The sequence below is a fragment of the Schistocerca nitens genome, unplaced genomic scaffold, assembly GCF_023898315.1.
Source record: "Schistocerca nitens isolate TAMUIC-IGC-003100 unplaced genomic scaffold, iqSchNite1.1 HiC_scaffold_385, whole genome shotgun sequence".
Classification (NCBI taxonomy): domain Eukaryota; kingdom Metazoa; phylum Arthropoda; class Insecta; order Orthoptera; family Acrididae; genus Schistocerca; species Schistocerca nitens.
In genome coordinates this window covers 136,081-156,399 of record NW_026045919.1, presented here as the reverse complement: position 1 = coordinate 156,399, position 20,319 = coordinate 136,081, and the positions used below count along the sequence as shown (strand labels likewise).

Here is a 20,319-nt window from a genome sequence, read left to right as displayed (position 1 = left end):
TGCACATTCTTCATCACGCCAGTCGGCAATTAATAAATAAATAAAATAAAAAAAAAAAGAACCAAGCAAAACCAATTAAAAAAAACAAATTTAAACCAACATTAAAAAAAAATCCTAGTAGCCCAAAAAACCAAAAAAAAAAAAAAAAACCAGTCTCTTACAACAGACTCAGGAGACAACTTGGTGACAGGTCTGGGGGAGACATTTTGGCCAGGCCTCGGGACATTCGACCCCTGCCCTCTTTGCCTCTGCCTGCCTGTTGCTCTGGTTGCATCTTTGGTAAAAAAAAAAAAAATAAAAAAAAAATAAAAAAAAAGAAAAAAAAATAACAAAAAAAAGTCCTGCCGACTGCGAAAATTTTAAACAAAAAAAAAAAAAGTCCTGCCGACTGCGAAAAAAAAAAAAAAAAATGTCCTACCGACTGCGTCCGTTTTTTCTTTTTTTGTTTAAGAAGAAGGAGCAGAAAATTTCGATACTACAGGATGGTCTGCGTGGAGCAACGACGACAAAAACCTTAATTAAATCAAGAAAAAAAAAAAAATAAAAAAAAAAAATAAAAAAAAAAAAGAAAAAAAAAAAGTCCTGCCGACTGCGAAAATTTTCTCGCTCTCAGAAGAAGGACGTTCAGCTGCATCCTAGCGGTTGCGTCTCCACTAAACACGTGGATCGCCAGCAATGTGCAGGGTGCAGCGCTACAGTCGCGCCCAGAAGCCACAGCTCATCTCCCCGTCTCACAGCCGTCCACCAGGTGTCAGTGCAAGTGTCACCTCTCTGGGCAGTGCAGATGTGTCCATTTTAGCTTGCAGACGATGACGTGTAGCAATTTATGAGCTAGCGCAAGTCAAATGTTTTACCGTGTGTATCTGCTAGATGCTGCCTCTCACACGCTGGAGAGGCTCACTGCTTCTTGTGTCTCGTTCTTTGCACACGAGTTGCACGTGGCATCGATATAGCACAGGTTTTCTAGCGTCAGCGAAGTCAATATTACATGAATCGAGTCGAAGTGTTTGCTTGTTACGATGATGGAAGCAGAAGAAATGTGTGTGGTACTTCACTGCATCTGCTGCTCGCCTTTCAGCGTCCCTGTGTCTTATCAGATGAAGATGACTGTGAAATTGGCGACGGGGCAGAGGTCAACGAAGACGTGCAAAACAGAGACGTTCAACGTCAGCCGAAATAGCTCAGTTGGGAGAGCGTTAGACTGAAGATCTAAAGGTCCCTGGTTCGATCCCGGGTTTCGGCATGCATTCGTTTTGAAGCTGACGCCAATGGAATTGCTCTGAGTTTGTGATAATGTAACTACCGCCGAGAACAAAAATGACTCCCTCCTGTAGCTGTTCTGGTTGTCCAGTGCATGCCATAAGAGGAACACAGTAGGCAAATGCCTGGGAAGCAAGAAAATAAAAAAAAGTCCTACCTATTGCGTTCCCTTTTTTGTGTCAGGACGTGAGGAACGTCTCCAACGGAACCGTGAAATGAGCGAAAACGTGGGAAACATTGCATTCGAAATGCTTGTGAATTTTCCAGTTGCCCAGTGAGTGTCGACAGAACACGTAAATCCTCTGCTCCAACGTATGAGACGTAACGATTGCTGCAATTTGTTCTTGCGTCATGTGTCAGCATTCTTCGATAGTCTGTTACGAGCTTAGCACGATAAGTTTGTAGACAGCATCCAGGCGACGTTTTATTAGTTACAGCTCCATGCAGCGAGTGCACAACAGTAAAGGACATGAGTCAATGTGCAGTTGTGTATCGTGGAAGGTTTACAAACGTCTTGTGAGCCCGGATAGCTCAGTCGGTAGAGCATTAGGCTTTTAACCTAAGGGTCCAGGGTTCAAGTCCCTGTCCGGGCGGAAATTTTAATACTTTGGTAGTGATTCGTCTAGTAGAGGTGGAAACACTACGGAAAAGAATGCAACTACGCCGTTTCCTGACACCACAGTGCTTTAAACGGTAGCAGTTGCATGTGTCGGCAGAACTCGCGCTACCGGCAGTCGTGGCCGAGTGGTTAAGGCGTCTGACTCGAAATCAGATTCCCTCTGGGAGCGTAGGTTCGAGTCCTACCGGCTGCGTGCGATTTTGCGTAAAGAGCAGCAAATATTTTCACACACGTGAACGCGGATGCAAACCAATGACGCCACTCTCAACAAGACGAAAATTTAAGAATACTGAGTTTCGCAACGGCCGCTGCTTCCTGTGGCTACCGGTTCACCTCGCACTGACGCTGGGACTGCAGAAAGCCGTCGCAGGCCCACGAGTGCGCTCCCGTCATTTTCTCGCGCCGACGCCGAGTTTGTGAGTACACAGATGTGCTTGGAAGTGTTGGACAGAGCGAACATTCATTTCTTTTTAAGAATCGAAATTCAGTCATTCGAGTGCGGCAAAAGCAATGGTGCAGCGTTTCTTTTGTTAAGATCTCGCAGCTACTTGCAAGTATGTCCACCGCTTAAGACGACAGAAAAGCAGCGTCAGCGGTGCGTCAGTGGGAAGTCGGTGAAGTCGCCATTGGAGCCATAAGCCAGCAATTACGACATGCGAATCACTCGGACACCACGCAGCTGTACGATAATGCTCGTGCGTGGGCCCGCATAGCTCAGTCGGCAGAGCGGTAGGTTCCCAATCAAATGGTCCTGGGTTCAAGTCCCTGTCTGGGCGAAAATTATTACATTTTGGAAACGGCCAATGGAAACCTTACAGAAATGAGTGAGGCCACGCCGCTTTCTGCCATCAGATTGCTTCTAAAGATGGCAGTTTCCGTTGTCGGGAGACATTTCCGCCACCAGCAGTCGTGGCCGAGTGGTTAAGGCGTCTGACTTGAAATCAGATTCCCTCTGGGAGCGTAGGTTCGAGTCCTGCCGACTGCGAAAATTTTCTCGCTCTCAGAAGAAGGACGTTCAGCTGCATCCTAGCGGTTGCGTCTCCACTAAACACGTGGATCGCCAGCAATGTGCAGGGTGCAGCGCTACAGTCGCGCCCAGAAGCCACAGCTCATCTCCCCGTCTCACAGCCGTCCACCAGGTGTCAGTGCAAGTGTCACCTCTCTGGGCAGTGCAGATGTGTCCATTTTAGCTTGCAGACGATGACGTGTAGCAATTTATGAGCTAGCGCAAGTCAAATGTTTTACCGTGTGTATCTGCTAGATGCTGCCTCTCACACGCTGGAGAGGCTCACTGCTTCTTGTGTCTCGTTCTTTGCACACGAGTTGCACGTGGCATCGATATAGCACAGGTTTTCTAGCGTCAGCGAAGTCAATATTACATGAATCGAGTCGAAGTGTTTGCTTGTTACGATGATGGAAGCAGAAGAAATGTGTGTGGTACTTCACTGCATCTGCTGCTCGCCTTTCAGCGTCCCTGTGTCTTATCAGATGAAGATGACTGTGAAATTGGCGACGGGGCAGAGGTCAACGAAGACGTGCAAAACAGAGACGTTCAACGTCAGCCGAAATAGCTCAGTTGGGAGAGCGTTAGACTGAAGATCTAAAGGTCCCTGGTTCGATCCCGGGTTTCGGCATGCATTCGTTTTGAAGCTGACGCCAATGGAATTGCTCTGAGTTTGTGATAATGTAACTACCGCCGAGAACAAAAATGACTCCCTCCTGTAGCTGTTCTGGTTGTCCAGTGCATGCCATAAGAGGAACACAGTAGGCAAATGCCTGGGAAGCAAGAAAATAAAAAAAAAGTCCTACCTATTGCGTTCCCTTTTTTGTGTCAGGACGTGAAGAACGTCTCCAACGGAACCGTGAAATGAGCGAAAACGTGGGAAACATTGCATTCGAAATGCTTGTGAATTTTCCAGTTGCCCAGTGAGTGTCGACAGAACACGTAAATCCTCTGCTCCAACGTATGAGACGTAACGATTGCTGCAATTTGTTCTTGCGTCATGTGTCAGCATTCTTCGATAGTCTGTTACGAGCTTAGCACGATAAGTTTGTAGACAGCATCCAGGCGACGTTTTATTAGTTACAGCTCCATGCAGCGAGTGCACAACAGTAAAGGACATGAGTCAATGTGCAGTTGTGTATCGTGGAAGGTTTACAAACGTCTTGTGAGCCCGGATAGCTCAGTCGGTAGAGCATTAGGCTTTTAACCTAAGGGTCCAGGGTTCAAGTCCCTGTCCGGGCGGAAATTTTAATACTTTGGTAGTGATTCGTCTAGTAGAGGTGGAAACACTACGGAAAAGAATGCAACTACGCCGTTTCCTGACACCACAGTGCTTTAAACGGTAGCAGTTGCATGTGTCGGCAGAACTTGCGCTACCGGCAGTCGTGGCCGAGTGGTTAAGGCGTCTGACTCGAAATCAGATTCCCTCTGGGAGCGTAGGTTCGAGTCCTACCGGCTGCGTGCGATTTTGCGTAAAGAGCAGCAAATATTTTCACACACGTGAACGCGGATGCAAACCAATGACGCCACTCTCAACAAGACGAAAATTTAAGAATACTGAGTTTCGCAACGGCCGCTGCTTCCTGTGGCTACCGGTTCACCTCGCACTGACGCTGGGACTGCAGAAAGCCGTCGCAGGCCCACGAGTGCGCTCCCGTCATTTTCTCGCGCCGACGCCGAGTTTGTGAGTACACAGATGTGCTTGGAAGTGTTGGACAGAGCGAACATTCATTTCTTTTTAAGAATCGAAATTCAGTCATTCGAGTGCGGCAAAAGCAATGGTGCAGCGTTTCTTTTGTTAAGATCTCGCAGCTACTTGCAAGTATGTCCACCGCTTAAGACGACAGAAAAGCAGCGTCAGCGGTGCGTCAGTGGGAAGTCGGTGAAGTCGCCATTGGAGCCATAAGCCAGTAATTACGACATGTGAATCACTCGCACACCACGCAGCTGTACGGTAGCTCAGTCGGTAGAGCGTTAGGTTTTCAACCAAAGGGTGTTGGGTTGAAGCCCCTGTCTGGGCGAAAATTAATACACTTTCGTAACGGCTAATGTGCTGGCAATGGAAACACTAGAGAAAAGAGTGAGGCCACGCCGCTTTCTGCCATCGGATTGCTTCTAAAGATGTCACTTTCACTTGCCGGAAGTCGATATTGCCACAGGCAGTCGTGGCCGAGTGGTTAATGGCAGCTGATGGTCGCCGGCTTACCTTACAGAATCAAATAACCCATGAACTTACCTGCTACTATGAGACCTTATATGCTGTGGCTGATTCTGATCCGGTTGATAATGACGAGATTTTAACTGCTATCCCATCAGTTTTAACAGAGGACCATAATACGGAATTTTTAGCTCCTTTTACTGCAGACGAAATTTCAGCTTTTATTGCTTGTTCACCATCTCACAAATCTCCTGGTCCGGATGGCCTTCCTAAGGAGTTTTTTGTTCGCTTTTGGCCTATTATAGGGCCTGTTTTTACGGATATAGTAAATGAAATTTTGAATGGTGGCTCAATTCCAGCCGATTTCAAGAGAGGTACGGTTGTCCTGATACCGAAAGCTGCTGGTTTGAAGACAGCTAGTGACTTTCGTCCTTTAACCCTTTTAAATTTTGATTATAAGACGGCTGCTAGGGCTGTTAATGCACGTCTATCCCTCTTGCTTACACCTGTGATAACTCCTTGTCAAAGCTGCTTTCCGGGGCGCTCCATCTTGACGCCTCTGGCGGGGTATCGTGATATTGTGTCGATTGTCGCTGTCACCAATATTTCCTGTGCGCTTTTATTTGTTGATTTTAGTAAGGCTTTTGATCGTGTGTCCCATTCGTTTTTAGAGCTTCTGCTGCGCCGACTCGGTTTTAATGAAAAGGCGCTGCTGGTACTTAAGAATATGACGACTGGCATTTCTGCTAAGATTGACATTAATGGCCAGCTGACGAAGGTCATTGATATTAAACGTGGCGTCCCGCAAGGTAGCCCTTTATCCATGACCCTTTATGCTCTCTCCCTTCAACCACTCCTCACACGTCTCAACTCGACACTTCGTGGTCTTACGATCTCTGGGGTTACCCAGACAGCAACAGCTTATGCTGATGATTTGGTTGTTTTGCTTCGTTCCGCCGCAGAAGTGCCGCTGTTGAAAATGGAACTAGATAAATTTTCTGCAGCCTCAGGTTCTCGTATTAACCCCCGTAAAAGCAAACTCCTGAATTTGCGGGGCTTTGAACGTGTGGTTATTCCGTGGGTTATGGCTGTTGAACACCATACACATTTAGGTATCTATCTTGAACGGTGTCCTCTTCGTATGGCTGCAAAAAATTGGCAAGTGGCCATTTCCAAGCTTCAAGGTGTATTATTCGAACACTCATGGCGTTCGATACCGCTACTGCAAAAAAAGCGTGTATTAGACACTTATGTTTTATGTAAAGTATATTACGTTGCTCAGTTGTTTCCGCTTCCCCGAATGCAGGGTGCAAAAATGGTCCAGCTTATTAACAGATATATTTGGCGGGGGCACATTTTTAAATTACGTTGTGATGTTTTTACGAAGCCGCGTCTTGAGGGCGGCTTGTCGTTCACCGATGTCCGTGTCAAGGCTGCTGCCCTTTATGTTAAGCGAACCCTCCATCTTTTATTTTCTGAGTCCCCGACTGTTACTTCGCGATTACTCCATGTCGTTCGTCCTGAGAGCTTGTCACCGCCTATTAACGTAGGGTCTCTAAATGCGAAGCTACGACATGTTCGGGACTTCTACATTGAGATTAGTTACCTGGATCTCCACTTACAACGTCGTCCTGTTTTTACTACGCGAACACTGCTTGCCAAATGGCACAGGTCGTTTTCTTCCAACCCGATTGTTTTGCAGTATCCCCGTTTTAATTGGCGTAACATATGGACGAATATTAGCTTACCCGTTCATTCAGCAACTGTTGCCTCCCTATGGTATAAGGTGGTTAATCAGCTGATTCCTACGAACGTACGACTTCATCGTATAGGTTTATGTGTCTCTCCGCTTTGTCAAACGTGTGGTTGTGTTGATACGCTCCCACACCGATTTACCTGCGCTGACCGTCTTCGCATGTGGTACTGGCTGCGCCGACAATTGGCGTTACTCACCAGGAGTTCGGAATCGGCATTTACAACTGATATCCTCTGCTGGCCGGACACGGTTTTTTATCCCCGGACAAAGAACAACACCATTATGTGGCTTCTTGGCCGTTACATTTTTGCAGTGGTTGATGGTGATGGTCTTTCCGATTTTATTTCGTTTATTGGTTACATGCTTCATGAGTACTGGACGCAAAAATCTTTCCCACATCTTAAGAGGGACTTTGCGAATATGCTTAGTATTGTTTTCGAAAAGCAGGGGATTGGTTAAGTTTCCACTTCTATTGATAATTACTGCGCCAGATGCATTAATGGCACCGGTATAGGGGCATACTGATCTCACTTCATGATACGGAAGACATTCTCGCTAGTTCTTAGTTCTTTTACCTTCCTGCCAAGCTTTTACCTGTTTGGATAGACGACGCATCATGACCCCCGTGTCCACATATAAGTATCATAAGACTCTGAACCAAGGACAATTACTACGTCTTGGTGCGACTGTGCTTCAGTGCAGGGAGGAGGAGACGTCATGGCCAGGCCTCGGGATTCGACCCCTGCCCAACACGCCTCCACCGAGCTGCAAGGAGACAAAAAAAAAGATAAAAAAAAAGTGGTTAAGGCGTTAAAAAAAATGGATAAGGCAAAAAAAAAAAAAAATGGATAAGGCATCGGTCTCCTAAACCGGGGATTGTGGGTTCGAGTATAAAAAAAAAAAAAAAAAAAAAGTGGTTAAGGCGTCTGACTTGAAATCAGATTCCCTCTGGGAGCGTAGGTTCGAGTCCTGCCGACTGCGAAAATTTTCTCGCTCTCAGAAGAAGGACGTTCAGCTGCATCCTAGCGGTTGCGTCTCCACTAAACACGTGGATCGCCAGCAATGTGCAGGGTGCAGCGCTACAGTCGCGCCCAGAAGCCACAGCTCATCTCCTCGTCTCACAGCCGTCCACCAGGTGTCAGTGCAAGTGTCACCTCTCTGGGCAGTGCAGATGTGTCCATTTTAGCTTGCAGACGATGACGTGTAGCAATTTATGAGCTAGCGCAAGTCAAATGTTTTACCGTGTGTATCTGCTAGATGCTGCCTCTCACACGCTGGAGAGGCTCACTGCTTCTTGTGTCTCGTTCTTTGCACACGAGTTGCACGTGGCATCGATATAGCACAGGTTTTCTAGCGTCAGCGAAGTCAATATTACATGAATCGAGTCGAAGTGTTTGCTTGTTACGATGATGGAAGCAGAAGAAATGTGTGTGGTACTTCACTGCATCTGCTGCTCGCCTTTCAGCGTCCCTGTGTCTTATCAGATGAAGATGACTGTGAAATTGGCGACGGGGCAGAGGTCAACGAAGACGTGCAAAACAGAGACGTTCAACGTCAGCCGAAATAGCTCAGTTGGGAGAGCGTTAGACTGAAGATCTAAAGGTCCCTGGTTCGATCCCGGGTTTCGGCATGCATTCGTTTTGAAGCTGACGCCAATGGAATTGCTCTGAGTTTGTGATAATGTAACTACCGCCGAGAACAAAAATGACTCCCTCCTGTAGCTGTTCTGGTTGTCCAGTGCATGCCATAAGAGGAACACAGTAGGCAAATGCCTGGGAAGCAAGAAAATAAAAAAAAAGTCCTACCTATTGCGTTCCCTTTTTTGTGTCAGGACGTGAAGAACGTCTCCAACGGAACCGTGAAATGAGCGAAAACGTGGGAAACATTGCATTCGAAATGCTTGTGAATTTTCCAGTTGCCCAGTGAGTGTCGACAGAACACGTAAATCCTCTGCTCCAACGTATGAGACGTAACGATTGCTGCAATTTGTTCTTGCGTCATGTGTCAGCATTCTTCGATAGTCTGTTACGAGCTTAGCACGATAAGTTTGTAGACAGCATCCAGGCGACGTTTTATTAGTTACAGCTCCATGCAGCGAGTGCACAACAGTAAAGGACATGAGTCAATGTGCAGTTGTGTATCGTGGAAGGTTTACAAACGTCTTGTGAGCCCGGATAGCTCAGTCGGTAGAGCATTAGGCTTTTAACCTAAGGGTCCAGGGTTCAAGTCCCTGTCCGGGCGGAAATTTTAATACTTTGGTAGTGATTCGTCTAGTAGAGGTGGAAACACTACGGAAAAGAATGCAACTACGCCGTTTCCTGACACCACAGTGCTTTAAACGGTAGCAGTTGCATGTGTCGGCAGAACTCGCGCTACCGGCAGTCGTGGCCGAGTGGTTAAGGCGTCTGACTCGAAATCAGATTCCCTCTGGGAGCGTAGGTTCGAGTCCTACCGGCTGCGTGCGATTTTGCGTAAAGAGCAGCAAATATTTTCACACACGTGAACGCGGATGCAAACCAATGACGCCACTCTCAACAAGACGAAAATTTAAGAATACTGAGTTTCGCAACGGCCGCTGCTTCCTGTGGCTACCGGTTCACCTCGCACTGACGCTGGGACTGCAGAAAGCCGTCGCAGGCCCACGAGTGCGCTCCCGTCATTTTCTCGCGCCGACGCCGAGTTTGTGAGTACACAGATGTGCTTGGAAGTGTTGGACAGAGCGAACATTCATTTCTTTTTAAGAATCGAAATTCAGTCATTCGAGTGCGGCAAAATCAATGGTGCAGCGTTTCTTTTGTTAAGATCTCGCAGCTACTTGCAAGTATGTCCACCGCTTAAGACGACAGAAAAGCAGCGTCAGCGGTGCGTCAGTGGGAAGTCGGTGAAGTCGCCATTGGAGCCATAAGCCAGTAATTACGACATGTGAATCACTCGCACACCACGCAGCTGTACGGTAGCTCAGTCGGTAGAGCGTTAGGTTTTCAACCAAAGGGTGTTGGGTTGAAGCCCCTGTCTGGGCGAAAATTAATACACTTTCGTAACGGCTAATGTGCTGGCAATGGAAACACTAGAGAAAAGAGTGAGGCCACGCCGCTTTCTGCCATCGGATTGCTTCTAAAGATGTCACTTTCACTTGTCGGAAGTCGATATTGCCACAGGCAGTCGTGGCCGAGTGGTTAATGGCAGCTGATGGTCGCCGGCTTACCTTACAGAATCAAATAACCCATGAACTTACCTGCTACTATGAGACCTTATATGCTGTGGCTGATTCTGATCCGGTTGATAATGACGAGATTTTAACTGCTATCCCATCAGTTTTAACAGAGGACCATAATACGGAATTTTTAGCTCCTTTTACTGCAGACGAAATTTCAGCTTTTATTGCTTGTTCACCATCTCACAAATCTCCTGGTCCGGATGGCCTTCCTAAGGAGTTTTTTGTTCGCTTTTGGCCTATTATAGGGCCTGTTTTTACGGATATAGTAAATGAAATTTTGAATGGTGGCTCAATTCCAGCCGATTTCAAGAGAGGTACGGTTGTCCTGATACCGAAAGCTGCTGGTTTGAAGACAGCTAGTGACTTTCGTCCTTTAACCCTTTTAAATTTTGATTATAAGACGGCTGCTAGGGCTGTTAATGCACGTCTATCCCTCTTGCTTACACCTGTGATAACTCCTTGTCAAAGCTGCTTTCCGGGGCGCTCCATCTTGACGCCTCTGGCGGGGTATCGTGATATTGTGTCGATTGTCGCTGTCACCAATATTTCCTGTGCGCTTTTATTTGTTGATTTTAGTAAGGCTTTTGATCGTGTGTCCCATTCGTTTTTAGAGCTTCTGCTGCGCCGACTCGGTTTTAATGAAACGGCGCTGCTGGTACTTAAGAATATGACGACTGGCATTTCTGCTAAGATTGACATTAATGGCCAGCTGACGAAGGTCATTGATATTAAACGTGGCGTCCCGCAAGGTAGCCCTTTATCCATGACCCTTTATGCTCTCTCCCTTCAACCACTCCTCACACGTCTCAACTCGACACTTCGTGGTCTTACGATCTCTGGGGTTACCCAGACAGCAACAGCTTATGCTGATGATTTGGTTGTTTTGCTTCGTTCCGCCGCAGAAGTGCCGCTGTTGAAAATGGAACTAGATAAATTTTCTGCAGCCTCAGGTTCTCGTATTAACCCCCGTAAAAGCAAACTCCTGAATTTGCGGGGCTTTGAACGTGTGGTTATTCCGTGGGTTATGGCTGTTGAACACCATACACATTTAGGTATCTATCTTGAACGGTGTCCTCTTCGTATGGCTGCAAAAAATTGGCAAGTGGCCATTTCCAAGCTTCAAGGTGTTTTATTCGAACACTCATGGCGTTCGATACCGCTACTGCAAAAAAAGCGTGTATTAGACACTTATGTTTTATGTAAAGTATATTACGTTGCTCAGTTGTTTCCGCTTCCCCGAATGCAGGGTGCAAAAATGGTCCAGCTTATTAACAGATATATTTGGCGGGGGCACATTTTTAAATTACGTTGTGATGTTTTTACGAAGCCGCGTCTTGAGGGCGGCTTGTCGTTCACCGATGTCCGTGTCAAGGCTGCTGCCCTTTATGTTAAGCGAACCCTCCATCTTTTATTTTCTGAGTCCCCGACTGTTACTTCGCGATTACTCCATGTCGTTCGTCCTGAGAGCTTGTCACCGCCTATTAACGTAGGGTCTCTAAATGCGAAGCTACGACATGTTCGGGACTTCTACATTGAGATTAGTTACCTGGATCTCCACTTACAACGTCGTCCTGTTTTTACTACGCGAACACTGCTTGCCAAATGGCACAGGTCGTTTTCTTCCAACCCGATTGTTTTGCAGTATCCCCGTTTTAATTGGCGTAACATATGGACGAATATTAGCTTACCCGTTCATTCAGCAACTGTTGCCTCCCTATGGTATAAGGTGGTTAATCAGCTGATTCCTACGAACGTACGACTTCATCGTATAGGTTTATGTGTCTCTCCGCTTTGTCAAACGTGTGGTTGTGTTGATACGCTCCCACACCGATTTACCTGCGCTGACCGTCTTCGCATGTGGTACTGGCTGCGCCGACAATTGGCGTTACTCACCAGGAGTTCGGAATCGGCATTTACAACTGATATCCTCTGCTGGCCGGACACGGTTTTTTATCCCCGGACAAAGAACAACACCATTATGTGGCTTCTTGGCCGTTACATTTTTGCAGTGGTTGATGGTGATGGTCTTTCCGATTTTATTTCGTTTATTGGTTACATGCTTCATGAGTACTGGACGCAAAAATCTTTCCCACATCTTAAGAGGGACTTTGCGAATATGCTTAGTATTGTTTTCGAAAAGCAGGGGATTGGTTAAGTTTCCACTTCTATTGATAATTACTGCGCCAGATGCATTAATGGCACCGGTATAGGGGCATACTGATCTCACTTCATGATACGGAAGACATTCTCGCTAGTTCTTAGTTCTTTTACCTTCCTGCCAAGCTTTTACCTGTTTGGATAGACGACGCATCATGACCCCCGTGTCCACATATAAGTATCATAAGACTCTGAACCAAGGACAATTACTACGTCTTGGTGCGACTGTGCTTCAGTGCAGGGAGGAGGAGACGTCATGGCCAGGCCTCGGGATTCGACCCCTGCCCAACACGCCTCCACCGAGCTGCAAGGAGACAAAAAAAAAGATAAAAAAAAGTGGTTAAGGCGTTAAAAAAAATGGATAAGGCAAAAAAAAAAATGGATAAGGCATCGGTCTCCTAAACCGGGGATTGTGGGTTCGAGTATAAAAAAAAAAAAAAAAAAAAGTGGTTAAGGCGTCTGACTTGAAATCAGATTCCCTCTGGGAGCGTAGGTTCGAGTCCTGCCGACTGCGAAAATTTTCTCGCTCTCAGAAGAAGGACGTTCAGCTGCATCCTAGCGGTTGCGTCTCCACTAAACACGTGGATCGCCAGCAATGTGCAGGGTGCAGCGCTACAGTCGCGCCCAGAAGCCACAGCTCATCTCCTCGTCTCACAGCCGTCCACCAGGTGTCAGTGCAAGTGTCACCTCTCTGGGCAGTGCAGATGTGTCCATTTTAGCTTGCAGACGATGACGTGTAGCAATTTATGAGCTAGCGCAAGTCAAATGTTTTACCGTGTGTATCTGCTAGATGCTGCCTCTCACACGCTGGAGAGGCTCACTGCTTCTTGTGTCTCGTTCTTTGCACACGAGTTGCACGTGGCATCGATATAGCACAGGTTTTCTAGCGTCAGCGAAGTCAATATTACATGAATCGAGTCGAAGTGTTTGCTTGTTACGATGATGGAAGCAGAAGAAATGTGTGTGGTACTTCACTGCATCTGCTGCTCGCCTTTCAGCGTCCCTGTGTCTTATCAGATGAAGATGACTGTGAAATTGGCGACGGGGCAGAGGTCAACGAAGACGTGCAAAACAGAGACGTTCAACGTCAGCCGAAATAGCTCAGTTGGGAGAGCGTTAGACTGAAGATCTAAAGGTCCCTGGTTCGATCCCGGGTTTCGGCATGCATTCGTTTTGAAGCTGACGCCAATGGAATTGCTCTGAGTTTGTGATAATGTAACTACCGCCGAGAACAAAAATGACTCCCTCCTGTAGCTGTTCTGGTTGTCCAGTGCATGCCATAAGAGGAACACAGTAGGCAAATGCCTGGGAAGCAAGAAAATAAAAAAAAAGTCCTACCTATTGCGTTCCCTTTTTTGTGTCAGGACGTGAAGAACGTCTCCAACGGAACCGTGAAATGAGCGAAAACGTGGGAAACATTGCATTCGAAATGCTTGTGAATTTTCCAGTTGCCCAGTGAGTGTCGACAGAACACGTAAATCCTCTGCTCCAACGTATGAGACGTAACGATTGCTGCAATTTGTTCTTGCGTCATGTGTCAGCATTCTTCGATAGTCTGTTACGAGCTTAGCACGATAAGTTTGTAGACAGCATCCAGGCGACGTTTTATTAGTTACAGCTCCATGCAGCGAGTGCACAACAGTAAAGGACATGAGTCAATGTGCAGTTGTGTATCGTGGAAGGTTTACAAACGTCTTGTGAGCCCGGATAGCTCAGTCGGTAGAGCATTAGGCTTTTAACCTAAGGGTCCAGGGTTCAAGTCCCTGTCCGGGCGGAAATTTTAATACTTTGGTAGTGATTCGTCTAGTAGAGGTGGAAACACTACGGAAAAGAATGCAACTACGCCGTTTCCTGACACCACAGTGCTTTAAACGGTAGCAGTTGCATGTGTCGGCAGAACTCGCGCTACCGGCAGTCGTGGCCGAGTGGTTAAGGCGTCTGACTCGAAATCAGATTCCCTCTGGGAGCGTAGGTTCGAGTCCTACCGGCTGCGTGCGATTTTGCGTAAAGAGCAGCAAATATTTTCACACACGTGAACGCGGATGCAAACCAATGACGCCACTCTCAACAAGACGAAAATTTAAGAATACTGAGTTTCGCAACGGCCGCTGCTTCCTGTGGCTACCGGTTCACCTCGCACTGACGCTGGGACTGCAGAAAGCCGTCGCAGGCCCACGAGTGCGCTCCCGTCATTTTCTCGCGCCGACGCCGAGTTTGTGAGTACACAGATGTGCTTGGAAGTGTTGGACAGAGCGAACATTCATTTCTTTTTAAGAATCGTAATTCAGTCATTCGAGTGCGGCAAAAGCAATGGTGCAGCGTTTCTTTTGTTAAGATCTCGCAGCTACTTGCAAGTATGTCCACCGCTTAAGACGACAGAAAAGCAGCGTCAGCGGTGCGTCAGTGGGAAGTCGGTGAAGTCGCCATTGGAGCCATAAGCCAGTAATTACGACATGTGAATCACTCGCACACCACGCAGCTGTACGGTAGCTCAGTCGGTAGAGCGTTAGGTTTTCAACCAAAGGGTGTTGGGTTGAAGCCCCTGTCTGGGCGAAAATTAATACACTTTCGTAACGGCTAATGTGCTGGCAATGGAAACACTAGAGAAAAGAGTGAGGCCACGCCGCTTTCTGCCATCGGATTGCTTCTAAAGATGTCACTTTCACTTGTCGGAAGTCGATATTGCCACAGGCAGTCGTGGCCGAGTGGTTAATGGCAGCTGATGGTCGCCGGCTTACCTTACAGAATCAAATAACCCATGAACTTACCTGCTACTATGAGACCTTATATGCTGTGGCTGATTCTGATCCGGTTGATAATGACGAGATTTTAACTGCTATCCCATCAGTTTTAACAGAGGACCATAATACGGAATTTTTAGCTCCTTTTACTGCAGACGAAATTTCAGCTTTTATTGCTTGTTCACCATCTCACAAATCTCCTGGTCCGGATGGCCTTCCTAAGGAGTTTTTTGTTCGCTTTTGGCCTATTATAGGGCCTGTTTTTACGGATATAGTAAATGAAATTTTGAATGGTGGCTCAATTCCAGCCGATTTCAAGAGAGGTACGGTTGTCCTGATACCGAAAGCTGCTGGTTTGAAGACAGCTAGTGACTTTCGTCCTTTAACCCTTTTAAATTTTGATTATAAGACGGCTGCTAGGGCTGTTAATGCACGTCTATCCCTCTTGCTTACACCTGTGATAACTCCTTGTCAAAGCTGCTTTCCGGGGCGCTCCATCTTGTCGCCTCTGGCGGGGTATCGTGATATTGTGTCGATTGTCGCTGTCACCAATATTTCCTGTGCGCTTTTATTTGTTGATTTTAGTAAGGCTTTTGATCGTGTGTCCCATTCGTTTTTAGAGCTTCTGCTGCGCCGACTCGGTTTTAATGAAACGGCGCTGCTGGTACTTAAGAATATGACGACTGGCATTTCTGCTAAGATTGACATTAATGGCCAGCTGACGAAGGTCATTGATATTAAACGTGGCGTCCCGCAAGGTAGCCCTTTATCCATGACCCTTTATGCTCTCTCCCTTCAACCACTCCTCACACGTCTCAACTCGACACTTCGTGGTCTTACGATCTCTGGGGTTACCCAGACAGCAACAGCTTATGCTGATGATTTGGTTGTTTTGCTTCGTTCCGCCGCAGAAGTGCCGCTGTTGAAAATGGAACTAGATAAATTTTCTGCAGCCTCAGGTTCTCGTATTAACCCCCGTAAAAGCAAACTCCTGAATTTGCGGGGCTTTGAACGTGTGGTTATTCCGTGGGTTATGGCTGTTGAACACCATACACATTTAGGTATCTATCTTGAACGGTGTCCTCTTCGTATGGCTGCAAAAAATTGGCAAGTGGCCATTTCCAAGCTTCAAGGTGTTTTATTCGAACACTCATGGCGTTCGATACCGCTACTGCAAAAAAAGCGTGTATTAGACACTTATGTTTTATGTAAAGTATATTACGTTGCTCAGTTGTTTCCGCTTCCCCGAATGCAGGGTGCAAAAATGGTCCAGCTTATTAACAGATATATTTGGCGGGGGCACATTTTTAAATTACGTTGTGATGTTTTTACGAAGCCGCGTCTTGAGGGCGGCTTGTCGTTCACCGATGTCCGTGTCAAGGCTGCTGCCCTTTATGTTAAGCGAACCCTCCATCTTTTATTTTCTGAGTCCCCGACTGTTACTTCGCGATTACTCCATGTCGTTCGTCCTGAGAGCTTGTCACCGCCTATTAACGTAGGGTCTCTAAATGCGAAGCTACGACATGTTCGGGACTTCTACATTGAGATTAGTTACCTGGATCTCCACTTACAACGTCGTCCTGTTTTTACTACGCGAACACTGCTTGCCAAATGGCACAGGTCGTTTTCTTCCAACCCGATTGTTTTGCAGTATCCCCGTTTTAATTGGCGTAACATATGGACGAATATTAGCTTACCCGTTCATTCAGCAACTGTTGCCTCCCTATGGTATAAGGTGGTTAATCAGCTGATTCCTACGAACGTACGACTTCATCGTATAGGTTTATGTGTCTCTCCGCTTTGTCAAACGTGTGGTTGTGTTGATACGCTCCCACACCGATTTACCTGCGCTGACCGTCTTCGCATGTGGTACTGGCTGCGCCGACAATTGGCGTTACTCACCAGGAGTTCGGAATCGGCATTTACAACTGATATCCTCTGCTGGCCGGACACGGTTTTTTATCCCCGGACAAAGAACAACACCATTATGTGGCTTCTTGGCCGTTACATTTTTGCAGTGGTTGATGGTGATGGTCTTTCCGATTTTATTTCGTTTATTGGTTACATGCTTCATGAGTACTGGACGCAAAAATCTTTCCCACATCTTAAGAGGGACTTTGCGAATATGCTTAGTATTGTTTTCGAAAAGCAGGGGATTGGTTAAGTTTCCACTTCTATTGATAATTACTGCGCCAGATGCATTAATGGCACCGGTATAGGGGCATACTGATCTCACTTCATGATACGGAAGACATTCTCGCTAGTTCTTAGTTCTTTTACCTTCCTGCCAAGCTTTTACCTGTTTGGATAGACGACGCATCATGACCCCCGTGTCCACATATAAGTATCATAAGACTCTGAACCAAGGACAATTACTACGTCTTGGTGCGACTGTGCTTCAGTGCAGGGAGGAGGAGACGTCATGGCCAGGCCTCGGGATTCGACCCCTGCCCAACACGCCTCCACCGAGCTGCAAGGAGACAAAAAAAAAGATAAAAAAAAAGTGGTTAAGGCGTTAAAAAAAATGGATAAGGCAAAAAAAAAAAATGGATAAGGCATCGGTCTCCTAAACCGGGGATTGTGGGTTCGAGTATAAAAAAAAAAAAAAAAAAAGTGGTTAAGGCGTCTGACTTGAAATCAGATTCCCTCTGGGAGCGTAGGTTCGAGTCCTGCCGACTGCGAAAATTTTCTCGCTCTCAGAAGAAGGACGTTCAGCTGCATCCTAGCGGTTGCGTCTCCACTAAACACGTGGATCGCCAGCAATGTGCAGGGTGCAGCGCTACAGTCGCGCCCAGAAGCCACAGCTCATCTCCTCGTCTCACAGCCGTCCACCAGGTGTCAGTGCAAGTGTCACCTCTCTGGGCAGTGCAGATGTGTCCATTTTAGCTTGCAGACGATGACGTGTAGCAATTTATGAGCTAGCGCAAGTCAAATGTTTTACCGTGTGTATCTGCTAGATGCTGCCTCTCACACGCTGGAGAGGCTCACTGCTTCTTGTGTCTCGTTCTTTGCACACGAGTTGCACGTGGCATCGATATAGCACAGGTTTTCTAGCGTCAGCGAAGTCAATATTACATGAATCGAGTCGAAGTGTTTGCTTGTTACGATGATGGAAGCAGAAGAAATGTGTGTGGTACTTCACTGCATCTGCTGCTCGCCTTTCAGCGTCCCTGTGTCTTATCAGATGAAGATGACTGTGAAATTGGCGACGGGGCAGAGGTCAACGAAGACGTGCAAAACAGAGACGTTCAACGTCAGCCGAAATAGCTCAGTTGGGAGAGCGTTAGACTGAAGATCTAAAGGTCCCTGGTTCGATCCCGGGTTTCGGCATGCATTCGTTTTGAAGCTGACGCCAATGGAATTGCTCTGAGTTTGTGATAATGTAACTACCGCCGAGAACAAAAATGACTCCCTCCTGTAGCTGTTCTGGTTGTCCAGTGCATGCCATAAGAGGAACACAGTAGGCAAATGCCTGGGAAGCAAGAAAATAAAAAAAAAGTCCTACCTATTGCGTTCCCTTTTTTGTGTCAGGACGTGAAGAACGTCTCCAACGGAACCGTGAAATGAGCGAAAACGTGGGAAACATTGCATTCGAAATGCTTGTGAATTTTCCAGTTGCCCAGTGAGTGTCGACAGAACACGTAAATCCTCTGCTCCAACGTATGAGACGTAACGATTGCTGCAATTTGTTCTTGCGTCATGTGTCAGCATTCTTCGATAGTCTGTTACGAGCTTAGCACGATAAGTTTGTAGACAGCATCCAGGCGACGTTTTATTAGTTACAGCTCCATGCAGCGAGTGCACAACAGTAAAGGACATGAGTCAATGTGCAGTTGTGTATCGTGGAAGGTTTACAAACGTCTTGTGAGCCCGGATAGCTCAGTCGGTAGAGCATTAGGCTTTTAACCTAAGGGTCCAGGGTTCAAGTCCCTGTCCGGGCGGAAATTTTAATACTTTGGTAGTGATTCGTCTAGTAGAGGTGGAAACACTACGGAAAAGAATGCAACTACGCCGTTTCCTGACACCACAGTGCTTTAAACGGTAGCAGTTGCATGTGTCGGCAGAACTCGCGCTACCGGCAGTCGTGGCCGAGTGGTTAAGGCGTCTGACTCGAAATCAGATTCCCTCTGGGAGCGTAGGTTCGAGTCCTACCGGCTGCGTGCGATTTTGCGTAAAGAGCAGCAAATATTTTCACACACGTGAACGCGGATGCAAACCAATGACGCCACTCTCAACAAGACGAAAATTTAAGAATACTGAGTTTCGCAACGGCCGCTGCTTCCTGTGGCTACCGGTTCACCTCGCACTGACGCTGGGACTGCAGAAAGCCGTCGCAGGCCCACGAGTGCGCTCCCGTCATTTTCTCGCGCCGACGCCGAGTTTGTGAGTACACAGATGTGCTTGGAAGTGTTGGACAGAGCGAACATTCATTTCTTTTTAAGAATCGTAATTCAGTCATTCGAGTGCGGCAAAAGCAATGGTGCAGCGTTTCTTTTGTTAAGATCTCGCAGCTACTTGCAAGTATGTCCACCGCTTAAGACGACAGAAAAGCAGCGTCAGCGGTGCGTCAGTGGGAAGTCGGTGAAGTCGCCATTGGAGCCATAAGCCAGTAATTACGACATGTGAATCACTCGCACACCACGCAGCTGTACGGTAGCTCAGTCGGTAGAGCGTTAGGTTTTCAACCAAAGGGTGTTGGGTTGAAGCCCCTGTCTGGGCGAAAATTAATACACTTTCGTAACGGCTAATGTGCTGGCAATGGAAACACTAGAGAAAAGAGTGAGGCCACGCCGCTTTCTGCCATCGGATTGCTTCTAAAGATGTCACTTTCACTTGTCGGAAGTCGATATTGCCACAGGCAGTCGTGGCCGAGTGGTTAATGGCAGCTGATGGTCGCCGGCTTACCTTACAGAATCAAATAACCCATGAACTTACCTGCTACTATGAGACCTTATATGCTGTGGCTGATTCTGATCCGGTTGATAATGACGAGATTTTAACTGCTATCCCATCAGTTTTAACAGAGGACCATAATACGGAATTTTTAGCTCCTTTTACTGCAGACGAAATTTCAGCTTTTATTGCTTGTTCACCATCTCACAAATCTCCTGGTCCGGATGGCCTTCCTAAGGAGTTTTTTGTTCGCTTTTGGCCTATTATAGGGCCTGTTTTTACGGATATAGTAAATGAAATTTTGAATGGTGGCTCAATTCCAGCCGATTTCAAGAGAGGTACGGTTGTCCTGATACCGAAAGCTGCTGGTTTGAAGACAGCTAGTGACTTTCGTCCTTTAACCCTTTTAAATTTTGATTATAAGACGGCTGCTAGGGCTGTTAATGCACGTCTATCCCTCTTGCTTACACCTGTGATAACTCCTTGTCAAAGCTGCTTTCCGGGGCGCTCCATCT

At 46.9% G+C, this 20,319-nt stretch overlaps 16 non-coding genes across 16 annotated transcripts; all 16 read left to right on the top strand.

Moving 5' to 3' along the window:
• Nucleotides 1–1,170: 1,170 nt before the first annotated feature.
• Nucleotides 1,171–1,243, top strand: Trnaf-gaa (transfer RNA phenylalanine (anticodon GAA)). The gene has a single exon. It is a non-coding gene; the product is annotated as a tRNA-Phe (tRNA).
• Nucleotides 1,244–1,780: 537 nt separating this feature from the next.
• Trnak-uuu (transfer RNA lysine (anticodon UUU)) lies at nt 1,781–1,853 on the top strand. Its single transcript has one exon. It is a non-coding gene; the product is annotated as a tRNA-Lys (tRNA).
• A 137-nt stretch (nt 1,854–1,990) lies between these two features.
• On the top strand, nt 1,991–2,072 carry Trnas-cga (transfer RNA serine (anticodon CGA)). The gene has a single exon. It is a non-coding gene; the product is annotated as a tRNA-Ser (tRNA).
• A 710-nt stretch (nt 2,073–2,782) lies between these two features.
• On the top strand, nt 2,783–2,864 carry Trnas-uga (transfer RNA serine (anticodon UGA)). The gene has a single exon. It is a non-coding gene; the product is annotated as a tRNA-Ser (tRNA).
• Nucleotides 2,865–3,440: 576 nt separating this feature from the next.
• Nucleotides 3,441–3,513, top strand: Trnaf-gaa (transfer RNA phenylalanine (anticodon GAA)). Its single transcript has one exon. It is a non-coding gene; the product is annotated as a tRNA-Phe (tRNA).
• Nucleotides 3,514–4,051: 538 nt separating this feature from the next.
• Trnak-uuu (transfer RNA lysine (anticodon UUU)) lies at nt 4,052–4,124 on the top strand. The gene has a single exon. It is a non-coding gene; the product is annotated as a tRNA-Lys (tRNA).
• A 137-nt stretch (nt 4,125–4,261) lies between these two features.
• Trnas-cga (transfer RNA serine (anticodon CGA)) lies at nt 4,262–4,343 on the top strand. Its single transcript has one exon. It is a non-coding gene; the product is annotated as a tRNA-Ser (tRNA).
• Nucleotides 4,344–8,353: 4,010 nt separating this feature from the next.
• On the top strand, nt 8,354–8,426 carry Trnaf-gaa (transfer RNA phenylalanine (anticodon GAA)). Its single transcript has one exon. It is a non-coding gene; the product is annotated as a tRNA-Phe (tRNA).
• A 538-nt stretch (nt 8,427–8,964) lies between these two features.
• Trnak-uuu (transfer RNA lysine (anticodon UUU)) lies at nt 8,965–9,037 on the top strand. The gene has a single exon. It is a non-coding gene; the product is annotated as a tRNA-Lys (tRNA).
• Nucleotides 9,038–9,174: 137 nt separating this feature from the next.
• Trnas-cga (transfer RNA serine (anticodon CGA)) lies at nt 9,175–9,256 on the top strand. Its single transcript has one exon. It is a non-coding gene; the product is annotated as a tRNA-Ser (tRNA).
• A 4,004-nt stretch (nt 9,257–13,260) lies between these two features.
• Trnaf-gaa (transfer RNA phenylalanine (anticodon GAA)) lies at nt 13,261–13,333 on the top strand. Its single transcript has one exon. It is a non-coding gene; the product is annotated as a tRNA-Phe (tRNA).
• A 538-nt stretch (nt 13,334–13,871) lies between these two features.
• Nucleotides 13,872–13,944, top strand: Trnak-uuu (transfer RNA lysine (anticodon UUU)). Its single transcript has one exon. It is a non-coding gene; the product is annotated as a tRNA-Lys (tRNA).
• A 137-nt stretch (nt 13,945–14,081) lies between these two features.
• Nucleotides 14,082–14,163, top strand: Trnas-cga (transfer RNA serine (anticodon CGA)). The gene has a single exon. It is a non-coding gene; the product is annotated as a tRNA-Ser (tRNA).
• Nucleotides 14,164–18,168: 4,005 nt separating this feature from the next.
• Nucleotides 18,169–18,241, top strand: Trnaf-gaa (transfer RNA phenylalanine (anticodon GAA)). The gene has a single exon. It is a non-coding gene; the product is annotated as a tRNA-Phe (tRNA).
• Nucleotides 18,242–18,779: 538 nt separating this feature from the next.
• Nucleotides 18,780–18,852, top strand: Trnak-uuu (transfer RNA lysine (anticodon UUU)). The gene has a single exon. It is a non-coding gene; the product is annotated as a tRNA-Lys (tRNA).
• A 137-nt stretch (nt 18,853–18,989) lies between these two features.
• On the top strand, nt 18,990–19,071 carry Trnas-cga (transfer RNA serine (anticodon CGA)). Its single transcript has one exon. It is a non-coding gene; the product is annotated as a tRNA-Ser (tRNA).
• Nucleotides 19,072–20,319: the final 1,248 nt, after the last annotated feature.